We start from the raw sequence: 17458 nt of genomic DNA on the forward strand, positions 1-17458 counted from the left end.
CTTTCTTTATAGTCTCTAGTAGCAACTATTGGAAATGCCAAGTTTACTGGGCCTCAGCATACTTTTGTCTGTGAAAACTTTCGTATGCTTAAGGATGCAGAGACCAACCTTATGACAATTATGGTGAAAAGTGCTATGGAAAAATACCAAATAGTTCTCAACCTAGCAGTTATTTCAAAAGTTGTGCCGCATACCTCTTGGAAAGATGGAGTTACTTTGGCCTAGCCTTCGATTGGTCTGGAGAAGGAATCGCCATTCCTAGCTGATGAATCAAATGATTCTGAAAGGAACGATGAAAAGTTTGGATCCTTTTTCAGTCTTTTTTTTTTTTTTTTTTGTATTCCTGGACCGCCTAGAATCACGATGAAGATGGACTTGCATCCTGATTCCCCATGAGGCCCTGTGAAAGCGGTGGGCCTGGTCGGCGTTCCCAGGAGAGCACAGGGCTCGAGTGGCACTCCCTCCCCTTGACCGGCTCTCTCAGTGGCCCAGCTAGCCTGAAGTTCCCCAGGGAACCAGCCGCATCTACCCTTTTGCATGGCTGATTCATATGCTCGGCGAATCTCACTGGCTCACAGGCAAATGTATTTGACCCCTCGGATCCTCTTGTGAAGTCAACTTGTACCTCAGTTATATTAGCAGAGAAAACTGAGAGCTCTGTGCAGACCCTAATTCAGGTGTAAGGTTTGCTGCTCACACGTTTGAGCTGTGTTTCCCAAAGTGTGCTCTGTGAAAGCCTAGTTCTGTGGGAGATTAATAGGACCCAGGTGGAAATAGTATTGGGGGCTGAAACTAGTTCAGGAGACACCAGGTGAGGTGAATGTGAATTGTTGCTTGGCTGCAGGACTTCTCAGTGCCTTTATGCTGCTGTGCATTGGGAATCTCCAAGGCAGGAAGGGTGATGAACTGCAGTTTCTCCAAACTGACCTTATCCTAAAGCCATTCCTCAGTGGGAGGTCTGGGGGCATTACTACTCTGCTGAACACAGTTAGGGAAATGCTGGTCTAGAATTGTAGAAACCACAGTGCTCTCAGGTCTTTGCACATGGGGCCGTACCATGTAATGTCAAGAGGCTTTGGGGAGTCGGGGAGGTAAGGCCCAAGGTCTCCCCTGCAGTTGTGGGGCTCTGCTCACCCTCCTGGGCAGTGTATTCACTGTCGATGATCCTGGCCAAACCGAAGTCAGCGATTTTGCAACACAAGGTCTCAGACACCAGGATGTTGGCCGCCCATAGGTAGCGGTGGATAGAATTCATGTGCTCGATGTACGCCATCCCTTCGGTGATCTGGGCTGACATGTCGATCAGTCTCGGGAGGGACAGTCTGCCACCGTAGTCTGTCTTCAGGAAATCCAGCAGGCACCCTCTGGCCACATACTCGGTGACAATATAGATGGGCTCCTTGGGGACCATGGTGTAGAGCCAGACCAGCCTCTCGTGCTACAGAGCCTTCATCAGGTTCGCCTGACCCAGGAAGGCTTCCGGAGACATCCTTCCCTCATTCAAGGTCTTGATGGCCACCTTCACATTGTTTCTGTAGTAGCCCATCCAGACTTCGCCAAACTGCCCTGATCCGAGTTTCCTGACCAGCCTGAGAGACTGCCGGGGGATCTCCCACTTGTCCTGGGCCCAGGGGTTATGAGGAGCAAGGCTGACGCAGGGCACGGTCAGCCTCTGGCACAAACCATCCCCTTTCTTGCAGTAGTGCTGCACCAGGGCCTGGAGCGAGGGGAAGGTGACCCGGAGGGAGATGTAGCAGCCCCCTTCCTCCAGGGAGCGGATCTTATAGTGCTTGACTATTTCCCCCTGGGCGGTGACATCCTTCACAGACAGGAAGAAGGCACCTTTGCTGGTTTACTCTCTCTGATGAGAAAGGAGCCGGCCTCTCACAAAAAGGCGCACTTCTCATGTCTGGCGCTAGTCCAACAAACCCAGGAGTCACAGAGGCCCTGCACTTGCCACCCAGAAAAATATCTCATCTCCAAAGAAGGATTCTTACGGTAACGCTTGAAAAGTACTCCCATTCTTGAAACAGTGGTGAAAGGATGGTGAAATAATACTGAAAACAATCCCATTTTCCAAGGCTCCGGTGTCAGCTCTGAGAAATACCAAGTTACCTGGGACTCAGTAGAGTTTTCTCTACCGAAAGGCATCATAGGCTTCGGGATGCAGAGACTAACCTTATCACTATTACAGTAAAAAACGCTATGGAAATGGCACATAATTACGAACATACTGGTGATTTCAAAAGTGTCAGGATGAAATCTGAAGCACGATCCACACTTTTCCCATCTCACCCAAATATGCACTTTCCAACTCTGGAGGTAAATAAATCAAAGGCAGGGCTGACAGAAACCCCCAATTACACCCCACCCAGAAATCTCAACTACCAGGCAGGATTCTCATGCTAATACGAGAACCTAGCTCGGGTTGTGAAAACACTGGTGAAACCACAGTGGAATAATACTTAAAAGAACACTTTCTTTGTAGTCTCTAAGTCCAACTATTGGAAATGCCAAGTTTACCAGGCCTCAGCCTGCTTTCGTCTGTGAAAACTCTCGTATGCTTAAGGGTGCAGAGACTAACCTTATGACGATTATGGTGAAAAGTGCTATGGAAAAAAGCCAAATAGTTCTCCGCCTAGCGGTTGTTTCAAAAATTGTGCCACACAACTCTTGGAAAGATCGAGTTACTTTGGCCTAGCCTTCGATTGGTCTGGAGAAGCAATTGCCATTCCTAGCTGATGAATCAAATGATTCTGAAAGGAATGGTGAAAAGTGCGGATCCTGTTTCAGTCTTTAGACTGAAATAGGATCCGCACTATTCACCTGTCCCACAATGTCGCACTTCTCATGTCTGGTGCTAGTCCGACAAACCCAGGACTGACAGGGGCCCTGCACTTGCCACCCCAGAAAAATATCTCATCTCCAAAGAAGGATTCTTACGCTAACGGTTGACAAGGCCTCCCCTTCTTGAAACAGTGGTGAAAGGATGGTGAAATAATACTGAAAAGAATCCTTTCTTCCAAGGCTCCTGTGCCAGCTATGGGAAACAGCAAGTTACCTGGGCCTCAGCAGAGGTTTCCCTGCGAAAAGCATCATAGGCTTCAGGATTTAAAGACCGACCTCAGGACTCTTACGGTGCAAAACGCTATGGAAATGGCAAATAATTACCAACACACTGGTGATTTCAAAAGTGTCAGGATGAAATCCGAAGCACGATCCAACTTTTCCCATCTCACGCAAATATGCACTTACCAACTCTGGAGGTAAACAAATCAAATGCAGGGCTGACAGAAGCCCCACACTTACACCCCACCCAGAAATCTCAACTACCAGGCAGGATTCTAATGCTAATGCGAGAAACCTGCTATGGTTCTGAAAACAATGGTGAAACCAAAGTGGAATAATACTTAAAAAAACACTTTCTTGGTAGTCTCTAGGACCAACTATTGGAAATGCCAAGATTACTGGGCCTCAGCCTGTTTCGTCTGTGAAAATTTCGTATGCTTAAGGATGCAGAGACCAACCTTATTACAATTACGGTGAAAAGTGCTTCGGAAAAATACCAAATAGTTCTCCACTTAGCAGTTCTTTCAAAAGTTGGGCCACACACCTCTTGGAAAGATCGAGTTACTTTGGCCTAGCCTTCGATTGGTCTGGAGAAGCAATCGCCATTCCTAGCTGATGAATCAAATGATTCTGAAAGGAACGGTGAAAAGTGCGGATCCTGTTTCAGTCTTTAGACTGAAACAGGATCCGCACTATTCACCTGTCCCACACGGCGCACTTCTCATGTCTGGCGCTAGTCCAACAAACCCAGGACTGACAGAGGCCCTGCACTTGCCACCCCAGAAAAATATCTCATCTCCAAGGAAGGATTCTTCCGCTAACCGTTGAAAAGGGCTCCCGTTCTTGAAACAGTGGTGAAAAAATGGTGAAATAATACTGAAAACAATCCTATCTTCCAAGGCTCCTGTGCCAGCTATGGGAAATAGCAAGTTACCTGGGCCTCAGCAGAGGTTTCTCTGCAAAAAGCATCATAGGCTTCAGGATGCAGAGACCGACCTCATGACTATTACGGTGCCAAACGCCATGGAAATGGCAAATAATTACCAACACACTGGTCGTTTCAAAGTGTCAGGATGAAATCTGAAGCACGATCCACACTTTTCCCATCTCACGCAAATATGAACTTTCCAACTCTGGAGGTAAACAAATCAAAGGCAGGGCTGACAGAAGCCCCGCACTTACACCCCACCATGAAATCTCAACTACCAGGCAGGATTCTTATGCTAATGCGAGAACCCCGCTCGGGTACTGAAAATAATGCTGAAACCACAATGGAATAATACTTAAAAGAACACTTTCTTGGTAGTCTCTAGGACCAACTATTGGAAATGCCAAGATTACTGGGTCTCAGCCTGTTTCGTCTGTGAAAACTCTCGTATGCTTAAGGATGCAGAGACCAACCTTAGGACAATTACGGTGAAAAGTGCTTAGGAAAAATACCAAATAGTTCTCCACTTAGCGGTTCTTTCAAAAGTTGGGCCACACACCTCTTGGAAAGATCGAGGTACTTTGGCCTAGCCTTCGATTGGTCTGGAGAAGCAATCGCCATTCCTAGCTGATGAATCAAATGATTCTGAAAGGAACGGTGAAAAGTGCGGATCCTGTTTCAGTCTTTAGACTGAAACAGGATCCGCACTATTCACCTGTCCCACAAAGGCGCACTTCTCATGTCTGGCGCTAGTCCAACAAACCCAGGACTGACAGAGGCCCTGCACTTGCCACCCCAGAAAAATATCTCATCTCCAAAGAAGGATTCTTACGCTAACGGTTGAAAAGGGCTCCGGTTCTTGAAACAGTGGTGAAAAAATGGTGAAAAAATACTGAAAACAATCCTACCTTCCAAGGCTCCTGTGCCAGCTATGGGAAAGAGCAAGTTACCTGGGCCTCAGCAGAGGTTTCTCTGCAAAAAGCATCATAGGCTTCAGGATGCAGAGACCGACCTCATGACTATTACGGGGCCAAACGCCATGGAAATGGCAAATAATTACCAACACACTGGTCATTTCAAAGTGTCTGGATGAAATCTGAAGCACGATCCACACTTTTCCAATCTCACGCAAATATGCACTTTCCAACTCTGGAGGTAAACAAATCAAAGGCAGGGCTCACAGAAGCCCCGAAGTTACACCCCACCATGAAATCTCAACTACCAGGCAGGATTCTTATGCTAATACGAGAACCCTGCTCGGGTTCTGAAAATAATGCTGAAACCACAAAGGAATAATACTTAAAAGAACACTTTCTTGGTAGTCTCTAAGACCAACTATTGGAAATGCCAAGATTACTGGGCCTCAGCCTGTTTCGTCTGTGAAGACACTGGTATGCTTAGTGATGCAGAGACCAACCTTAGGACAATTACGGTGAAAAGTGCTTAGGAAAAATACCAAATAGTTCTCCACTTAGCGGTTCTTTCAAAAGTTGGGCCACACACCTCTTGGAAAGTTCCAGGTACTTTGGCCTAGCCTTCGATTGGTCTGGAGAAGCAATCGCCATTCCTAGCTGATGAATCAAATGATTCTGAAAGGAACGGTGAAAAGTGCGGATCCTGTTTCAGTCTTTAGACTGAAACAGGATCCGCACTATTCACCTGTCCCACAAAGGCGCACTTCTCATGTCTGGCGCTAGTCCAACAAACCCAGGACTGACAGAGGCCCTGCACTTGCCACCCCAGAAAAATATCTCATCTCCAAAGAAGGATTCTCCCGCTAACGGTTGAAAAGGGCTCCCGTTCTTGAAACAGTGGTCAAAAAATGGTGAAATAATACTGCAAACAATCCTATCTTCCAAGGCTCCTGTGCCAGCTATGGGAAATAGCAAGTTACCTGGGCCTCAGCAGAGGTTTCTCTGCAAAAAGCATCATAGGCTTCAGGATGCAGAGACCGACCTCATGACTATTACGGTGCCAAACGCCATGGAAATGGCAAATAATTACCAACACACTGGTCATTTCAAAGTGTCTGGATGAAATCTGAAGCACGATCCACACTTTTCCCATCTCACGCAATATGCACTTTCCAACTCTGGAGGTAAACAAATCAAAGGCAGGGCCGGCAGAAGCCCCGCACTTACACCCCACCCAGAAATCTCAACTACCAGGCAGGATTCTTATGCTAATGCGAGAACCCTGCTCGGGTTCTGAAAATAATGCTGAAACCACAAAGGAATAATACTTAAAAAAACACTTTCTTGGTAGTCTCTAGACCAACTATTGGAAATGCCAAGATTACTGGGCCTCAGCCTGTTTCGTCTGTGAATACTGTGGTATGCTTAAGGATGCAGAGACCAACCTTATATCAATTACGGTGAAAAGTGCTTCGGAAAAATACCAAATAATTCTCCACTTAACAGTTCTTTCAAAAGTTGGGCCACACACCTCTTGGAAAGATCGAGTTACTTTGGCCTAGCCTTCGAATGGTCTGGAGAAGCAATCGCCATTCCTAGCTGATGAATCAAATTATTCTGAAAGGAACTGTGAAAAGTGCGGATCCTGTTTCAGTCTTTAGACTGAAACAGGATCCGCACTATTCACCTGTCCCACAAAGGCGCACTTCTCATGTCTGGCGCTAGTCCAACAAACCCAGGACTGACAAAGGCCCTGCACTTGCCACCCCAGAAAAATATCTCATCTCCAAAGAAGGATTCTTCCACTAACGGTTGAAAAGGGCTCCCGTTCTTGAAACAGTGGTGAAAAAATGGTGAAATAATACTGAAAACAATCCTATCTTCCAAGGCTCCTGTGCCAGCTATGGGAAATAGCAAGTTACCTGGGCCTCAGCAGAGGTTTCTCTGCAAAAAGCATCATAGGCTTCAGGATGCACAGACCGACCTCATGACTATTACGGTGCCAAACGCCATGGAAATGGCAAATAATTACCAACACACTGGTCATTTCAAAGTGTCAGGATGAAATCTGAAGCACGATCCACACTTTTCCCATCTCACGCAAATATGAACTTTCCAACTCTGGAGGTAAACAAATCAAAGGCAGGGCTGACAGAAGCCCCGCACTTACACCCCACAATGAAATCTCAACTACCAGGCAGGATTCTTATGCTAATGCGAGAACCCCGCTCGGGTACTGAAAATAATGCTGAAACCACAATGGAATAATACTTAAAAGAACACTTTCTTGGTAGTCTCTAGGACCAACTATTGGAAATGCCAAGATTACTGGGTCTCAGCCTGTTTCGTCTGTGAAAACTCTCGTATGCTTAAGGATGCAGAGACCAACCTTAGGACAATTACGGTGAAAAGTGCTTAGGAAAAATACCAAATAGTTCTCCACTTAGCGGTTCTTTCAAAAGTTGGGCCACACACCTCTTGGAATGATCGAGGTACTTTGGCCTAGCCTTCGATTGGTCTGGAGAAGCAATCGCCATTCCTAGCTGATGAATCAAATGATTCTGAAAGGAACGGTGAAAAGTGCGGATCCTGTTTCAGTCTTTAGACTGAAACAGGATCCGCACTATTCACCTGTCCCACAAAGGCGCACTTCTCATGTCTGGCGCTAGTCCAACAAACCCAGGACTGACAGAGGCCCTGCACTTGCCACCCCAGAAAAATATCTCATCTCCAAAGAAGGATTCTTACGCTAACGGTTGAAAAGGGCTCCGGTTCTTGAAACAGTGGTGAAAAAATGGTGAAAAAATACTGAAAACAATCCTACCTTCCAAGGCTCCTGTGCCAGCTATGGGAAAGAGCAAGTTACCTGGGCCTCAGCAGAGGTTTCTCTGCAAAAAGCATCATAGGCTTCAGGATGCAGAGACCGACCTCATGACTATTACGGGGCCAAACGCCATGGAAATGGCAAATAATTACCAACACACTGGTCATTTCAAAGTGTCTGGATGAAATCTGAAGCACGATCCACACTTTTCCAATCTCACGCAAATATGCACTTTCCAACTCTGGAGGTAAACAAATCAAAGGCAGGGCTCACAGAAGCCCCGAAGTTACACCCCACCATGAAATCTCAACTACCAGGCAGGATTCTTATGCTAATACGAGAACCCTGCTCGGGTTCTGAAAATAATGCTGAAACCACAAAGGAATAATACTTAAAAGAACACTTTCTTGGTAGTCTCTAAGACCAACTATTGGAAATGCCAAGATTACTGGGCCTCAGCCTGTTTCGTCTGTGAAGACACTGGTATGCTTAGTGATGCAGAGACCAACCTTAGGACAATTACGGTGAAAAGTGCTTAGGAAAAATACCAAATAGTTCTCCACTTAGCGGTTCTTTCAAAAGTTGGGCCACACACCTCTTGGAAAGTTCCAGGTACTTTGGCCTAGCCTTCGATTGGTCTGGAGAAGCAATCGCCATTCCTAGCTGATGAATCAAATGATTCTGAAAGGAACGGTGAAAAGTGCGGATCCTGTTTCAGTCTTTAGACTGAAACAGGATCCGCACTATTCACCTGTCCCACAAAGGCGCACTTCTCATGTCTGGCGCTAGTCCAACAAACCCAGGACTGACAGAGGCCCTGCACTTGCCACCCCAGAAAAATATCTCATCTCCAAAGAAGGATTCTCCCGCTAACGGTTGAAAAGGGCTCCCGTTCTTGAAACAGTGGTCAAAAAATGGTGAAATAATACTGCAAACAATCCTATCTTCCAAGGCTCCTGTGCCAGCTATGGGAAATAGCAAGTTACCTGGGCCTCAGCAGAGGTTTCTCTGCAAAAAGCATCATAGGCTTCAGGATGCAGAGACCGACCTCATGACTATTACGGTGCCAAACGCCATGGAAATGGCAAATAATTACCAACACACTGATCATTTCAAATGTCAGTATGAAATCTGATACACAATCCACACTTTTCCCATCTCACGCAATTATGCACTTTCCAACTCTGGAGGTAAACAAATCAAACGCAGGGCTGACAGAATCCCCAAACTTATACCCCCCCCAGAAATCTGAACTACCAAGGAGGAATCTTATGCTAATGTGAGAACCCTGCTCGGGTTCTGAAAATAATGCTGAAACCACAACGGAATAAAACTTAAAAGAACACTTTCTTGCTAGTCTCTAGGACAAACTATTGGAAATGCCAAGATTACTGGGCCTCAGCCTGTTTCGTCTGTGAAAACTCTCCTATGCTTAAGGATGCAGAGACCAACCTTAGGACAATTACGGTGAAAAGTGCTTCGGAATAAAACCAAATAGTTCTCCACTTAGCGGTTCTTTCAAAACTTGGGCCACACACCTCTTGGAAAGATCGAGGTACTTTGGCCTAGCCTTCGATTGGTCTGGAGAAGCAATCGCCATTCCTAGCTGATGAATCAAATGATTCTGAAAGGAACGGTGAAAAGTGCGGATCCTGTTTCAGTCTTTAGACTGAAACAGGATCCGCACTAATCACGTGTCCCACAAAGGTGCACTTCTCATGTCTGGCGCTAGTACAACAAACCCAGGACTGACAGATGCCCTGCACTTGCCACCCCAGAAAAATATCTCATCTCCAAAGAAGGATTCTTCCGCTACCGGTTGAAAAGGGCTCCCGTTCTTGAAACAGTGGTCAAAAAATGGTGAAATAATACTGAAAACAATCCTATCTTCCAAGGCTCCTGTGCCAGCTATGGGAAATAGCAAGTTACCTGGGCCTCAGCAGAGGTTTCTCTGCAAAAAGCATCATAGGCTTCAGGATGCAGAGACCGACCTCATGACTATTACGGTGCCTAACGCCATGGAAATGGCAAATAATTACCAACACACTGGTCATTTCAAAGTGTCAGGATGAAATCTGAAGCATGATCCACACTTTTCCTACCTCACGCAAATATGCACTTTCCAACTCTGGAGGTAAACAAATCAAAGGCAGGGCTGACAGAAGCCCCGCACTTACACCCCACCCAGAAATCTCAACTACCAGGCAGGATTCTTATGCTAATGCGAGAACCCTGCTCGGTTTCTGAAAATAATGCTGAAACCACAACAGAATAATACTTAAAAGAACACTTTCTTGGTAGTCTCTAGGACCAACTATTGGAAATGCCAAGATTAATGGGCCTCAGCCTGTTTCGTCTGTGAAAACTCTGGTATGCTTAAGGATGCAGAGACCAACCTTAGGACAATTACGGTGAAAAGTGCTTCGGAAAAATACCAAATAGTTCTCTACTTAGCGGTTCTTTCAAAAGTTGGGCCACACACCTCTTGGAAAGATCGAGGTACTTTGGCCTAGCCTTCGATTGGTCTGGAGAAGCAATCGCCATTCCTAGCTGATGAATCAAATGATTCTGAAAGGAACGGTGAAAAGTGCGGATCCTGTTTCAGTCTTTAGACTGAAACAGGATCCGCACTATTCACCTGTCCCACAAAGGCGCACTTCTCATGTCTGGCGCTAGTCCAACAAACCCAGGACTGACAGAGGCCCTGCACTTGCCACCCCAGAAAAATATCTCATCTCCAAAGAAGGATTCTTCCGCTAACGGTTGAAAAGGGCTCCCGTTCTTGAAACAGTGGTGAAAAAATGGTGAAATAATACTGAAAACAATCCTATCTTCCAAGGCTCCTGTGCCAGCTATGGGAAATAGCAAGTTACCTGGGCCTCAGCAGAGGTTTCTCTGCAAAAACCATCATAGGCTTCAGGATGCAGAGACCGACCTCATGACTATTACGGTGCCTAACGCCATGGAAATGGCAAATAATTACCAACACACTGGTCATTTCAAAGTGTCTGGATGAAATCTGAAGCACGATCCACACTTTTCCCATCTCACGCAAATATGCACTTTCCAATTCTGGAGGTAAACAAATCAAAGGCACGGCTGACAGAAGCCCCGCACCTACACCCCACCCAGAAATCTCAACTACCAGGCAGGATTCTTATGCTAATGCGAGAACCGTGCTCGGGTTCTGAAAATAATGCTGAAACCACAACGGAATAATACTTAAAAAAACACTTTCTTGGTAGTCTCTAGGACCAACTATTGGAAATGCCAAGATTAATGGGCCTCAGCCTGTTTCGTCTGTGAAAACTCTGGTATGCTTAAGGATGCAGAGACCAACCTTAGGACAATTACGGTGAAAAGTGCTTAGGAAAAAAACCAAATAGTTCTCCACTTAGCGGTTCTTTCAAAAGTTGGGCCACACACCTCTTGCAAAGATCGAGGTACTTTGGCCTAGCCTTCGATTGGTCTGGAGAAGCAATCGCCATTCCTAGCTGATGAATCAAATGATTCTGAAAGGAACGGTGAAAAGTGCGGATCCTGTTTCAGTCTTTAGACTGAAACAGGATCCGCACTCTTCACCTGTCCCACAAAGGCGCACTTCTCATGTCTGGCGCTAGTCCAACAAACCCAGGACTGACAGAGGCCCTGCACTTGCCACCCTAGAAAAATATCTCATCTCCAAAGAAGGATTCTTCCGCTACCGGTTGAAAAGGGCTCCCGTTCTTGAAACAGTGGTCAAAAAATGGTGAAATAATACTGAAAACAATCCTATCTTCCAAGGCTCCTGTGCCAGCTATGGGAAATAGCAAGTTACCTGGGCCTCAGCAGAGGTTTCTCTGCAAAAGGCATCATAGGCTTCAGGATGCAGAGACCGACCTCATGACTATTACGGTGCCAAACGCCATGGAAATGGCAAATAATTACCAACACACTGGTCATTTCAAAGTGTCAGGATGAAATCTGAAGCATGATCCACACTTTTCCCACCTCACGCAAATATGCACTTTCCAACTCTGGAGGTAAACAAATCAAAGGCAGGGCTGACAGAAGCCCCGCACTTACACCCCACCCAGAAATCTCAACTACCAGGCAGGATTCTTATGCTAATGCGAGAACCCTGCTCCGGTTCTGAAAATAATGCTGAAACCACAACAGAGTAATACTTAAAAGAACACTTTCTTGGTAGTCTCTAGGACCAACTATTGGAAATGCCAAGATTACTGGGCCTCAGCCTGTTTCGTCTGTGAAAACTCTGGTATGCTTAAGGATGCAGAGACCAACCTTAGGACAATTACGGTGAAAAGTGCTTAGGAAAAATACCAAATATTTCTCCACTTAGCGGTTCTTTCAAAAGTTGGGCCACACACCTCTTGGAACGATGGAGTTACTTTGGCCTAGCCTTCGATTGGTCTGGAGAAGCAATCGCCATTCCTAGCTGATGAATCAAATGATTCTGAAAGGAACGGTGAAAAGTGCGGATCCTGTTTCAGTCTGTAGACTGAAACAGGATCCGCACTATTCACCTGTCCCACAAAGGCGCACTTCTCATGTCTGGCGCTAGTCCAACAAACCCAGGATTGACAGAGGCCCTGCACTTGCCACCCCAGAAAAATTTCTCATCTCCAAAGAAGGATTCTTCCGCTAACGGTTGAAAAGGGCTCCCGTTCTTGAAACAGTGGTCAAAAAATGGTGAAATAATACTGAAAACAATCCTATCTTCCAAGGCTCCTGTGCCAGCTATGGGAAATAGCAAGTTACCTGGGCCTCAGCAGAGGTTTCTCTGCAAAAAGAATCATAGGCTTCAGGATGCAGAGACCGACCTCATGAATATTACGGTGCCAAACGCCATGGAAATGGCAAATAATTACCAACACACTGATCATTTCAAATGTCAGTATGAAATCTGAAACACGATTCACACTTTTCCCATCTCACGCAATTATGCACTTTCCAACTCTGGAGGTAAACAAATCAAAGGCAGGGCTGACAGAAGCCCCGCACTTACACCCCACCCAGAAATCTCAACTACCAGGCAGGATTCTTATGCTAATGTGAGAACCCTGCTTGGGTTCTGAAAATAATGCTGAAACCACAACAGAATAATACTTAAAAGAAGACTTTCTTGGTAGTCTCTAGGACCAACTATTGGAAATGCCAAGATTAATGGTCCTCAGCCTGTTTCGTCTGTGAAAACTCTGGTATGCTTAAGGATGCAGAGACCAACCTTAGGACAATTACGGTGAAAAGTGCTTCGGAAAAATACCAAAAAGTTCTCCACTTAGCGGTTCTTTCAGAAGTTGGGCCACACACCTCTTGGAAAGATCGAGGTACTTTGGCCTAGCCTTCGATTGGTCTGGAGAAGCAATCGCCATTCCTAGCTGATGAATCAAATGATTCTGAAAGGAACGGTGAAAAGTGCGGATCCTGTTTCAGTCTTTAGACTGAAACAGGATCCGCACTATTCACCTGTCCCACAAAGGCGAATTTCTCATGTCTGGCGCTAGTCCAACAAACCCAGGACTGACAGAGGCCCTGCACTTGCCACCCCAGAAAAACATCTCATCTCCAAAGAAGGATTCTTCCGCTAACGGTTGAAAAGGGCTCCCGTTCTTGAAACAGTGGTGAAAAAATGGTGAAATAATACTGAAAACAATCCTATCTTCCAAGGCTCCTGTGCCAGCTATGGGAAATAGCAAGTTACCTGGGCCTCAGCAGAGGTTTCTCTGCAAAAAGCATCATAGGCTTCAGGATGCACAGACCGACCTCATGACTATTACGGTGCCAAACGCCATGGAAATGGCAAATAATTACCAACACACTGGTCATTTCAAATGTCAGTATGAAATCTGAAACACGATCCACACTTTTCCCATCTCACGCAATTATGCACTTTCCAACTCTGGAGGTAAACAAATCAAAGGCAGGGCAGACAGAATCCCCCAACTTATACCCCACCCAGAAATCTCAACTACCAGGCAGGATTCTTATGCTAATGCGAGAACCCTGCTCGGGTTCTGAAAATAATGCTGAAACCACAACGGAATAATACTTAAAAGAACACTTTCTTGCAAGTCTCTAGGACAAACTATTGGAAATGCCAAGATTACTGGGCCTCAGCCTGTTTCGTCTGTGAAAACTCTGGTATGCTTAAGGATGCAGAGACCAACCTTAGGACAATTACGGTGAAAAGTGCTTAGGGAAAATACCAAATAGTTCTCCACTTAGCGGTTCTTTCAAAAGTTGGGCCACACACCTCTTGGAAAGATCGAGTTACTTTGGCCTAGCCTTCGATTGGTCTGGAGAAGCAATCGCCATTCCTAGCTGATGAATCAAATGATTCTGAAAGGAACGGTGAAAAGTGCGGATCCTGTTTCAGTCTGTAGACTGAAACAGGATCCGCACTATTCACCTGTCCCACAAAGGCGCACTTCTCATGTCTGGCGCTAGTCCAACAAACCCAGGACTGACAGAGGCCCTGCACTTGCCACCCCAGAAAAATATCTCATCTCCAAAGAAGGATTCTTCCGCTAACGGTTGAAAAGGGCTCCCGTTCTTGAAACAGTGGTCAAAAAATGGTGAAATAATACTGAAAACAATCCTATCTTCCAAGGCTCCTGTGCCAGCTATGGGAAATAGCAAGTTACCTGGGCCTCAGCAGAGGTTTCTCTGCAAAAAGAATCATAGGCTTCAGGATGCAGAGACCGACCTCATGACTATTACGGTGCCAAACGCCATGGAAATGGCAAATAATTACCAACACACTGATCATTTCAAATGTCAGTATGAAATCTGAAACACGATTCACACTTTTCCCATCTCACGCAATTATGCACTTTCCAACTCTGGAGGTAAACAAATCAAAGGGAGGGCTGACAGAAGCCCCGCACTTACACCCCACCCAGAAATCTCAACTACCAGGCAGGATTCTTATGCTAATGTGAGAACCCTGCTCGGGTTCTGAAAATAATGCTGAAACCACAACAGAATAATACTTAAAAGAACACTTTCTTGGTAGTCTCTAACACCAACTATTGGAAATGCCAAGATTAATGGGCCTCAGCCTGTTTCGTCTGTGAAAACTCTGGTATGCTTAAGGATGCAGAGACCAACCTTAGGACAATTACGGTGAAAAGTGCTTAGGAAAAATACCAAATAGTTCTCCACTTAGCGGTTCTTTCAAAAGTTGGGCCACACACCTCTTGGAAATATCGAGGTATTTTGGCCTAGCCTTCGATTGGTCTGGAGAAGCAATCGCCATTCCTAGCTGATGAATCAAATGATTCTGAAAGGAACGGTGAAAAGTGCGGATCCTGTTTCAGTCTTTAGACTGAAACAGCATCCGCACTATTCACCTGTCCCACAAAGGCGCACTTCTCATGTCTGGCGCTAGTCCAACAAACCCAGGACTGACAGAGGCCCTGCATTTGCCACCCCAGAAAAATATCTCATCTCCTAAGAAGGATTCTTCCGCTACCGGTTGAAAAGGGCTCCCGTTCTTGAAACAGTGGTCAAAAAATGGTGAAATAATACTGAAAACAATCCTATCTTCCAAGGCTAATGTGCCAGCTATGGGAAATAGCAAGTTACCTGGGCCTCAGCAGAGGTTTCTCTGCAAAAAGCATCATAGGCTTCAGGATGCAGAGACCGACCTCATGACTATTACGGTGCCAAACGCCATGGAAATGGCAAATAATTACCAACACACTGGTCATTTCAAAGTGTCTGGATGAAATCTGAAGCACGATCCACACTTTTCCCATCTCACGCAAATATGCACTTTCCAATTCTGGAGGTAAACAAATCAAAGGCAGGGCTGACAGAAGCCCTGCACCTACACCCCACCCAGAAATCTCAACTACCAGGCAGGATTCTTATGCTAATGCGAGAACCCTGCTCGGGTTCTGAAAATAATGCTGAAACCACAACGGAATAATACTAAAAAAACACTTTCTTGGTAGTCTCTAGGACCAACTATTGGAAATGCCAAGATTAATGGGCCTCAGCCTGTTTCGTCTGTGAAAACTCTCGTATGCTTAAGGATGCAGAGACCAACCTTATGACAATTACGGTGAAAAGTGCTTCGGAAAAATACCAAATAGTTCTCCACTTAGCAGTTCTTTCAAAAGTTGGGCCACACACCTCTTGGAAAGATCGAGTTACTTTGGCCTAGCCTTCGATTGGTCTGGAGAAGCAATCGCCATTCCTAGCTGATGAATCAAATGATTCTGAAAGGAACGGTGAAAAGTGCGGATCCTGTTTCAGTCTTTAGACTGAAACAGGATCCGCACTATTCACCTGTCCCACAAAGGCGCACTTCTCATGTCTGGCGCTAGTCCAACAAACCCAGGACTGACAGAGGCCCTGCACTTGCCACCCCAGAAAAATATCTCATCTCCAAAGAAGGATTCTTCCGCTACCGGTTGAAAAGGGCTCCCGTTCTTGAAACAGTGGTCAAAAAATGGTGAAATAATACTGAAAACAATCCTATCTTCCAAGGCTAATGTGCCAGCTATGGGAAATAGCAAGTTACCTGGGCCTCAGCAGAGGTTTCTCTGCAAAAAGAATCATAGGCTTCAGGATGCAGAGACCGACCTCATGACTATTATGGTGCCAAACGCCATGGAAATGGCAAATAATTACCAACACACTGATCATTTCAAATGTCAGTATGAAATCTGAAACACGATTCACACTTTTCCCATCTCACGCAATTATGCACTTTCCAGCTCTGGAGGTAAACAAATCAAAGGCAGGGCTGACAGAAGCCCCGCACTTACACCCCACCCAGAAATCTCAACTACCAGGCAGGATTCTTATGCTAATGTGAGAACCCTGCTCGGGTTCTGAAAATAATGCTGAAACCACAACAGAATAATACTTAAAAGAAGACTTTCTTGGTAGTCTCTAGGACCAACTATTGGATATGCCAAAATTAATGGGCCTCAGCCTGTTTCGTCTGTGAAAACTCTGGTATGCTTAAGGATGCAGAGACCAACCTTAGGACAATTACGGTGAAAAGTGCTTCGGAAAAATACCAAATAGTTCTCCACTTAGCGGTTCTTTCAGAAGTTGGGCCACACACCTCTTGGAAACATCGAGTTCCTTTGGCCTAGCCTTCGATTGGTCTGGAGAAGCAATCGCCATTCCTAGCTGATGAATCAAATGATTCTGAAAGGAACGGTGAAAAGTGCGGATCCTGTTTCAGTCTTTAGACTGAAACAGGATCCGCACTATTCACCTGTCCCACAAAGGCGAACTTCTCATGTCTGGCGCTAGTCCAACAAACCCAGGACTGACAGAGGCCCTGCACTTGCCACCCCAGAAAAATATCTCATCTCCAAAGAAGGATTCTTCCGCTAACGGTTGAAAAGGGCTCCCGTTCTTGAAACAGTGGTGAAAAAATGGTGAAATAATACTGAAAACAATCCTATCTTCCAAGGCTCCTGTGCCAGCTATGGGAAAGAGCAAGTTACCTGGGCCTCAGCAGAGGTTTCTCTGCAAAAAGCATCATAGGCTTCAGGATGCAGAGACCGACCTCTTGACTATTACGGTGCCAAACGCCATGGAAATGGCAAAGAATTACCAACACACTGGTCATTTCAAAGTGTCTGGATGAAATCTGAAGCACGATCCACACTTTTCCCATCTCACGCAAATATGCACTTTCCAATTCTGGAGGTAAACAAATCAAAGGCAGGGCTGACAGAAGCCCCGCACCTA

General features: G+C 45.7%; 1 pseudogene; it reads right to left on the minus strand.

Moving 5' to 3' along the window:
- Positions 1 to 358: 358 nt before the first annotated feature.
- Positions 359 to 1881, minus strand: LOC123629155 (annotated as a pseudogene).
- Between the last annotated feature and the right edge of the window lie 15577 nt (positions 1882 to 17458).

Source organism: Lemur catta (assembly GCF_020740605.2).
Source record: "Lemur catta isolate mLemCat1 chromosome 10 unlocalized genomic scaffold, mLemCat1.pri SUPER_10_unloc_8, whole genome shotgun sequence".
NCBI classification, from domain to species: domain Eukaryota; kingdom Metazoa; phylum Chordata; class Mammalia; order Primates; family Lemuridae; genus Lemur; species Lemur catta.